Source organism: Manihot esculenta, chromosome 5 (genome assembly GCF_001659605.2).
Source record: "Manihot esculenta cultivar AM560-2 chromosome 5, M.esculenta_v8, whole genome shotgun sequence".
NCBI classification, from domain to species: domain Eukaryota; kingdom Viridiplantae; phylum Streptophyta; class Magnoliopsida; order Malpighiales; family Euphorbiaceae; genus Manihot; species Manihot esculenta.
Genome location: NC_035165.2, coordinates 22,682,658 through 22,692,556, shown reverse-complemented (window position 1 = coordinate 22,692,556; position 9,899 = coordinate 22,682,658). Strand labels below are relative to the sequence as shown.

The following is a 9,899-nucleotide window of genomic DNA, read 5'->3' as shown; positions in this document are numbered from 1 at the left end:
GAAGTTTTTATATAATCATGACAAACAATATAAGAATTAGTTAAAATAAAATGAAGACCGAGACCAAAGCAAAAGACGATTAATCAAAACTTTAGCTGGGATATATAGCTGAAGGTGGTAAGGTAAATAATTTTGTCTGTACAAGCGCACCAAAACACTGCGATTACTGAAGCCTAAAGCTTAGCCTGCGATTTTAGAGCTCTTATTATGGGGTTATCATAGTACGGTGTCGGCGTTGCACGTGTAGTATTATGTATACATAATATATGTTTTTTTCACAAAAAAAAAAGAAAGAAAGCTATGCGTGTAGATCTTAGTGAGTCACCCAAGTAAAAGATAACACCAACCCAGAATCTAATGCTCCGTATTGTATAAGCCTAGATTGCAGCCTATACCTATACCTATACCTATACATCCACCACTCCATTTCTTAATGATTATTATTATTATTCTCAACAAAAAAATTTTACATGCACTCCATTCCATCATTCAAGGGATTTATTTATTTTTTTAAATTTATTAAAAAAAATTTAAAAATTTAAAAATTTATCACATTTCATATTTATATTTTAATTTTAAAAATTTTAACAATAATTTTTTTCACATTTATCTCAATTTTAACTATTTATTTTAATAATTTTAATTAAAATATTTTTAATTTACATATCTTACCACATAAAATTATTTTTAAAAAAATTTATTAACACACTAATTTATATTTATATTCAAAATTTTAAATTTTAAATGATAAAATAATTTTTTTTAATTTATCAAAATTATAAGTAAAGTATTAAATTAAATTTAAAAAGTTAATAATAAATTATAATATAATTACTAAAGTTTTTATATTAATAAATATAAAGTCTTTTAATTTAAATTTTATATTGAAAATATATTTTTATTTTATATTTATGATATGTAATATTAAATAAATAATTATTATAAATACATTTTACTACATAAAATATTATATATTAAAATATTTTATTGAAAATTTATACTCACCATTATAAATTATATATATTTTTCGTATATAAAAAATTATATTTTATATTAATAATATTAAATCAAATGAAATATTATATTTTTTGGTATGTAAAGTTATTCCTTTATAATTTTTATAAAAATTTAAATATATTAATCATATTTATTGTAAGTTATTTTGAGGTATTTAATATTTTTATTTTACTCACCTATATAATAAATAAATTTGTGATATATATTAATTTATTAGCTGATTCAATAAAAAATTATATTTCATATCAATGATATTAAATAAAATAAAATAATATATATTTTAAATTATAGTTTTTTTACATTTTAAATTTCTATTAAACTATAATATGTGTATAAAAATGATAATGAGAAGTAAATAATAGAATTAATAAAAAAAAAATATTGTTGAAATAAAAATATGTATATTAAAGACTATTTTATTAGTTAAATAAAATTTTAGAGATTATATTATAATTTATGATTATAAATTTTTTTATCAAAATTGATTGAGATAAATAGCTAAAATTGAAATAAATATGAAAAGATTGATTATATTATTTAAAATTTTAAAATTAGAATATAAAGGTAAAGTGTAATACATATTTAGATTTTTTTTTATATAAAAAAATTATTTATTTATGATTTAAAGTGTTTTAATTTATAATATATCAAATCCAGAGAAATATTTTTCTATTTTCAATGAATCTGTAGGCCTGTTGCTTCTTTCCCTGATTACTCTGCGCTTGCAGTCCTTTTATTTCCATTATCACATGAGGGAACTTCTCTGCGAATTTGCCCTTATACGCAGCTTGTTTTAACTCTCATCGTCTGCATCATACCACACGTTGTAATAAAGGTAATAAATGGGAAAAGGAAACAAAAAAATAGGGAGGAGAGAGTTGGGCTTTTTTCTGGTTTGTCATTGTAAAGACACAGAGAGAGGACTCCATGGAGAGGGACATGACAGTGTAATAAAGTGAAGACAGAGAACGACCCATTATTCTAGAATTGAACAAAACCCATGCATCTATTGGTGTGAGTTGGTGGATTCTCTGATAAAATCAAAACCAATTCAATTTTCAATCATAGAGACCTCAATATCTTTGTGGCAGATATCCTAGCTAGCTAATATTTATTGCTAACTGTGGGACCCTCCTTTTCTTCATTATTTATATTATATTTTTAACAGTAACTTTATTTTTGTTATTTTTAAAATAAAAACTGAAAATTGAAAGAATAAATTTAAAATCTCCTAAATTTATTTACAGCTTTATTCAAATATAGATTAAGGCGGTGAGTGAGTGCAACAGTAATCTTATTTATAGGGTTGTATTTATTTTGTAAGCATGTCTTAGATGTTTGTCTCGTCATTTGTATACTGTCAGTTGGGCACGTTTGAGGGCGGTACAGGGCTTGTGGGGCCTTTCGTTTAGGGGTGCATAATAGTAGGGCCATTCCATCTTTGGAGCCTCTCTCTCAACGGAAATAGAAAAAAAAAATTTTTATATGCACCAACAAGCTATATATATATATATATATAATTAATATAATAAATAACTGAATTAAAATCATAATACATGATGCATTCAATTTTTTTTAAATGGAATTAAGAGATTAAAAAAATAGAATCTAAGACCTTTCAGATCTATTCAGATACATTTATTATTAGACTAACTTTGTGAGTATAAGATATTAAATTTATAAATTTAATTTAATGGTAAGTGTATATAATTAAATTTTGAATTAAATTCTCAAATTTAATACCCAATCCATCTTCTACTTAAAAAAATGAAGAAAAAAAAAAAAACAAGTAGTTTACTCATTTATTTGCAGGTCACTAAATCAATGGAGAGATTTCAATATTGATGATAATTTTAGGGATTTCTCTAGAATTTCTTACCTGATATTAATCTTTTGACCAGAAAAAGTCCCTCTCATTTATTAATGAGAGACTGCTTCCTCTTTATTCAGGTAGGACAAGTGGGTCAATCCAGCTGGCTAAGGTTTCTTTTTATTGGATTCAAGGCCTGTCTCAGAGTGGGTTAGATTTGTTCTTAGGTTTTTTTATTAAAGAAAAAACTTGGTCTGTAAAACTTTTGGGGCCTTTTCCCATAACCCATATTCCAATTTTTGTTTAATTTTTAGTTATTACAATTTAATTATTAAATCAATTAATTCCATAACCCTAATAAATACGAGTCTAATATTTTCTAAGCTTTCAGTTGCTTTTTTTTCTGGAATATTAAGGCAATATCCATTCACATTTTTATTTATACTTTACATAAATTTCTTTGCGTGAATATGAATTAATTGAAATTAAATATAAAAATGGTTTTCTCATGTCCAATTTAATATTGAATATGATAATTGATAGAGCATTGTTTGGAATGATGTAAAAAACGTTTTCAATGAAAATTTTTATTTTGGCATTGTTCTTAAGAATTTTATTATAATTGATTAATGAATGGATATGGCATGCATTGCACTTTTTTCACTATAACAAAAGTATAAAATTGTAATAACCTTCAAAGTTTATGGGCAATTAATTACCCTAAATTTTTGAATGATTATATCAATGTAAGATTCGTTTTATAATTTATTAAAAAAATTACTTTTTAGTCCTTGAGATATAATGTAATTAATAGATTCGTATCTCTATTTTTAAAAATCCAATATTTTCATTCCTGAAATTTAATTCTATCAAAATTAGAGGCATTTCTGTTAAAAATGCTGTTAGTGACAGGAAAAATGACTGAACTACCCTTTCTAAAATCCAATACTTTAGTTCCTAAAATTTAATTGCTATAAATTTTTAGGCCCCTCTCTCAAATAATTGAAGAAAAAAATATGTTTTCATCCCTAAAATATTACATAATTAACAGATTTGTCCCTTTATTTTTCGAATTCAACACTTCAGTCTCTAAAGTTTAATTTCATCAAAATTCAAGAAAATATCAAATTCAATCTCAATAAACAAATAACAATTTCAATAAATTTAAGACTCAAATTAAGCAAAGATAATAAAAATCAAAATATATAAAATTTAAATTATTAAAAATAAAAAAGTTAAAATTCAATAGAAATTACTTTTGTGATGTCGTTCACTGTCGATCACTGCTCGCCATTTAAAAAATTCATTAAAACGTCTCTGATATTTTAAAAATATTATTAGTTAGTCTTTCCATTAATTTTAGTCGTTAAGTATTATAAAAAAAATCTAAAATACCCCTGATATGAAGGGACTAATCAGTAAACTTTTTAATAATTTGAAGGACCAACTAATAATTTTTTCTAAACTATAGGGACTAAATAGTAAAATATTTAGTGATAAAATTAATAGAGAAACTAACCGGTAGACTTTTTAAAATGTTAGAAATATTTTAATATATTTTTCAAAATTGAGGGATTAAATAGCGAGTTTTTTCATACTATAAAGATAAAATAGTAATTTTTTTATTTTATTATTAATAAGTATATTTTGAGATTATATTTACTCTCATTCCTTTAATTAAGCGGAAATCATTGATTTAACAGAAATATTTTTATGGAGAGATATTAGATTTTGATGGAATTTAACTTTAGGAATAAAGTGTTGGATTTTAAAAATATGGGGACAAATCCATTAATTATGTTATATTTCAAAAATTAAAACTTTAAGGATAGAAGTGTTGAATTTTAAAACTATAAGGTTAAAAATTAAAACTTTTTGGATGAAAGTGTTGAATTTTAAAACTATAAAGATAAATCCATTAATATAATTAATGCGTCTAATTATATTATCGAGATTTTACGATCTTAAAATTTAAAATAATTAAATTTTTTAATGTATATTATTTTTAATAATATAAAAATCTACACTTGTCAATTACCTTGAGCATGAACGGTCTATATAAACCATTCTTCCTTCCCTTCACATCCACCCTACCTATTTACTTCTTTCCAATTTTCAAACCCCAACCATAATGGCTCTTTCTTCATATTCTCTAATGCTTCTTCTTGTCTTGTGTGTGTCTTGTTTCTTTGCCTACTCCGGATTTGGTCATGATTTCTCAATCATTGGCTATAAACCAGAAGACTTGGCATCCCATGACAAGCTCTTTGATCTTTTTGAATCATGGATGTCAAAATTCAAAAAGGATTATGAGAGTATTGACAAGAAGCTGAAAAGATTCGAAATTTTCAAAGATAACTTATTTCTCATTGATGATATTAATTTTAAAGAAAATAACTATTGGCTTGGACTCAATGCTTTTGCAGATTTAACCCATGAAGAGTTCACGAAACTGTACTGAGGATTGACACCTGATCAATTATATGAAAGAACAGAAAGTCCTCTAAATTTCATTTATAATGATGTTAAGGATATTCCCAAGTCTGTGGATTGGAGAGAGAAAGGAGCAGTTACTAGTGTTAAGAATCAAGGTCAATGTGGTAAGCTTTTACTATTCTCTGATCTCTCTCTACGAGTTAATGGTTGAATTGATAGTGCTTACTATTGAATTTATGCACGATGATGCAGGTAGCTGCTGGGCATTTTCAGCAGCAGCAGCGATAGAGGGCATAAATCAAATAGTTACTGGAAATTTGACAGATTTGTCAGAGCAACAGCTAATCGATTGTGACACTACCAGCAATAATGGGTGCGATGGTGGTAACATGGATCGTGCATTTGCTTACATAGTCTCTAGTGGCGGACTCCACAAGGAAGAAGATTACCCATATACAATGAAACAGGATACTTGTCAGTGGAAGCCGGTAAATTCAAATTGCTCCAAAAACCCATCAAATATATTTTGTAAAGTAGACTTGTTCACAGTACCCTTTTTTTTTTTGTTTTAGAAAAATTGGTTTCGATATTGAAAATTATTTTAGAACATCTTTAAAATTTTAAAAAATTTATTTAAAAAAATAATTAATATATAATTTTACATAATTGAGAAATTAATTAATAAAATTTCTGATATCATAAAATTTATATAGTAAAACACTTAATAAATTAAAACTATCAAAAAGACTAATTAATAAAATTTTTAATATTTTAAAATATTTTTTAAAATTAAGAACTAATTAATAAATTATTTATAATATATAAATTAAATAGTAATTATTTTTTTTTATATATATTGCAGGATCATAAAGAGGTAGTAACCATTAATGGATACGAGGACGTGCCTAGGAACAATGAAGAAAGCTTTTTAAAGGCACTTACAAATCAGCCTCTCAGCGTGGCCATTGATGCTTCTAGTAGGCACTTCCAATTTTATAAGGGGGTAAGTGTATTGTTTAATACTCTAAGATCATTGAGAAATTATATAATAAGAATCGTAATACCATTTCATAACCAATTAATAAGACTTTTTTTATATATATAATAAGTGAATATTTTTTTTTCTTAAAGATATAGAACTTCGTTAGAAGAGACTTAAGGCCTAAAAATAATACAATCCAATAATAAGGATCATAGGTTTCAAAAAACAATATAAAAAGAAAATCACAAAAATAATCTAAATACCTGAATACAACTCGAATATCTGAATACAAACTTGAAAATCAATCCGACAAACAGAAAGCCACACCGATTTTCAAACTTAAAGTCACGCCGCCGTCGAAGGAGAAGGAAGGAGAACCTCAATAAAAACTACAGAAACTTTAAACACCAAAAGAAGCTAAAAGAGGGATTTCCAAACCTAAAGACACAAGCAACCACCAACTTTAAAAGATGCGAAGAATAGAGACATGCACCGAGTCAGCTGGAGGAAAATTGCCGAATGTATATGAAAGGGAAGTAACTTTCTTGATCGAGTCAAGCCGACCACATCTAGATTCGAGAGAGCTTCCAGCGTCAAGAGAAAAAGCCATAGAAGAGGGAGAGAAACTTCATGAAGGGAAGGAAAAACTTCTCAAAAGTGACTTCACTACTTTCATATGGCACTCTGGAGAGGAAATTTAGTACTAAAACCTGAGAAAATATCAACAAACAGGCACATGCAAAACCATCGGACAAGCCGAACTAACTCCCTCTATTAACCACTACTTATCAAACAAACACACAAAAACTATGTACAGTCTCGCCCGGCGAAAAAGGAGTACGCTTACGGCCGGACGGAGGAGGGGCGCACACGCCAGCATGGGAAGAAGCCTTCTGCCTAAGAGACTCTCCTGAATAAAAGAAAAAATCTCTCTTTACAATAATAGACAAAGAGAGTAAGAGTTGAATAAATTTTTCGAGTTGACTCATTTCTTCATAAAATATATTTTATTTATATATCTAACCATTATTGATTTGTCATTTTAAAGGTGAGTAGTATTCGATTCAAATTGAAAGAATTGATTAAATTAATTTAAAATTTCAATTTGATTTTATAAGTTATTTGGTTGAATTTTAATTTTTAAAAAATTCAATTATATCAATTCCATTCGATTTTAATTAAAATAAAAAATAAAAAACTGAATTTATTACTTACTAATACTATATACATAATAATTTCTAAACTGGTGTATAAGCATTAGGTTTCTGAAGATGAATTAATTAATCCATATTATACGTCATCATTTTATAATGGAGATTGTGTTCCTTCTTGTACGTAGGGTATTTTCGATGGTCTATGTGGAACTAGGCTAAATCATGGAGTGGTAGCCGTTGGATATGGATCAAGTCATCATGGAACTAATTACATCATTGTTAAGAATTCATGGGGATCTAGTTGGGGAGAAAATGGTTACATAAGATTGAAGAGGCACACTCTCTTGCCCGGAGGAAGGTGTGGAATCTATAAAATGGCTTCTTATCCTGTTAAAATCAAGTGATCATAAGACACAATGTGGTTTCAGTTTTACTGTTTTACCACTTTCAGCTCCCATTCTTATGGGTAAAAGGTTGTAATACTATCTTAATAAGTACTATTTGTTAATCAATAAATTGCTGAAACTTTTGATCTAATTTTTCAGTCACCTATTTCATTTTCAATTGTAAAACGGATTTAAATTAAAACGTTTTGATTTAATTTATCGAGAATTTTTTTAAAAAATTTAATTTAATTAATTTATTTTTTAATCAATTTTTATTTGCAATGCAAAAAGTTCATTTTTTTAATTAAAAGATTTTCATTTCAAAAAATTAAAATTATATATGATTGTATAAAAATTTATTTAAATTTTTTAAAATGAATAGTTTTAAATGGAGTCATTATGCTTACTTTAATACTTTATTTAAATATTCTTTACTTTAGTTGCATGTAAGAATTTTTATTTTTTTTACTTACTAATATTTTATTTCAAAAAAACTTTAAATAATTTTTTTAAAAAATATAAAAGTTTTTTATGATTTTTTAAAATTTTAATTTAATTATTTAAAAAAAAAAACAATTTATTTCAAATAGGAGGCAGTATTTTGTAATTCCTAATTATATTCTTTAATTTTTTACTGAATTAATCTGTTAGTTTTCTATAATTTATTATTTTATTGCATAGTTTTATGATGGTTTGTGTTTGGGACCTAGGGAAAAATGTTGTAGGTAAACGTGATATTCTTATTCTGTTTTAGAAAATTGACAGGAATCAATATCTCGAACCAAGTAAAAAAAATGCAAATCGATTTTATTTTTGTATGTAATTAAATAATATTCGTTTTATATAATTTTTTTAATTTTATTTTATTATGATTTAATTTTTAAATCAATTGATTCCATACTCTATTAAACACGAGTCTAATATTTACCATGAATCTTGAATTTAATTAGGGTTTTTCATTTGCTTTTTTATAATATTAAGGCAATATCTATTTACATTTTTAAAAATGTATGTCTCACTTTACAGAGATTGAAATTAAATATAAAAATGTCTTTCTAATATTATTAAAATAAAATTATATTGTGACTAATTAATCTAAAAGAAAATGAAAATGACGTGATTGATGTTCACGATAGTGACTTCGACACTCAAATTAATAAACTGAAAAAAATGAAGAGTGTAATAAATTATTTAGAATATAAAAATAATTGTATAAAAATTACGTATTTTGATCTCTGCGATTATTCACTTTTATACTGTAAGAAGAGGGGCTAGTTACAGCATCTCTTGAAAATCCGGTTAGTCCTAGATAATTGATATGGGATCTCGTCCCAGCTGATTGATAGGAAATTCCACGATTGTAGGTGTAATGGAGGTCTGGTGTCTTATATCTATTAACAATAAATTTATATGAAAGCTCAACCTCTCACAAAGGGGAGCCTTGATGAGGAATCAAGTGTTACAACATCTAAATATTTCTTTTTATGGGTGAAACCGTATATCATTTTATCAAATTTTTATCACATGATCTTGATTTATAGTTACAACTCACGACTTATTTTAAATAATTATAATAACATCTCGCTTTTCAATTAAATTCTAATATTTTTAAATATGTTAATGTGAATCTTAATTCTAAACTAGAATGATGTAACCAGTAATTTTAATGAAAAAGTTTATGCATTTTTCTAAAGAATTTTATTTTTATATATACGAGTTTAACTTTAAATATTTCATTTTTTTTATAAATTATTTTTTACAAATTGAGTTTTTTTTATCTTTAATGATGTTGAAGTTAATTAAATGGGTAAGTTTATTATATCTAGTAATTTAAAATAAAATGATATTACAAGTTTATTTATAATGCACCTAATCCAAGTACTTCTTGAATTTAAATTTATTTTGATGTAATTAATATGATTAATAAATTTTTATTTTTATTAATTAAAATTCGATTTTTGAAACAATTTGTTTTAAATGCATTAAATTAATATAAAGATATAATTTTAATGCAAAACTGATCCAAAATTTCTTAATGAAAAATAGATTAATTGTGAGTAAATAATAATACCACTTATATTATATCATCCGCAATATGGTAATGTGATATGATA

General features: G+C 25.2%; 1 pseudogene; it reads left to right on the top strand.

Moving 5' to 3' along the window:
- The first annotated feature begins 4,934 nt into the window (after positions 1–4,934).
- On the top strand, positions 4,935–7,854 carry LOC110614849 (annotated as a pseudogene).
- The last annotated feature ends 2,045 nt before the right edge of the window (positions 7,855–9,899 follow it).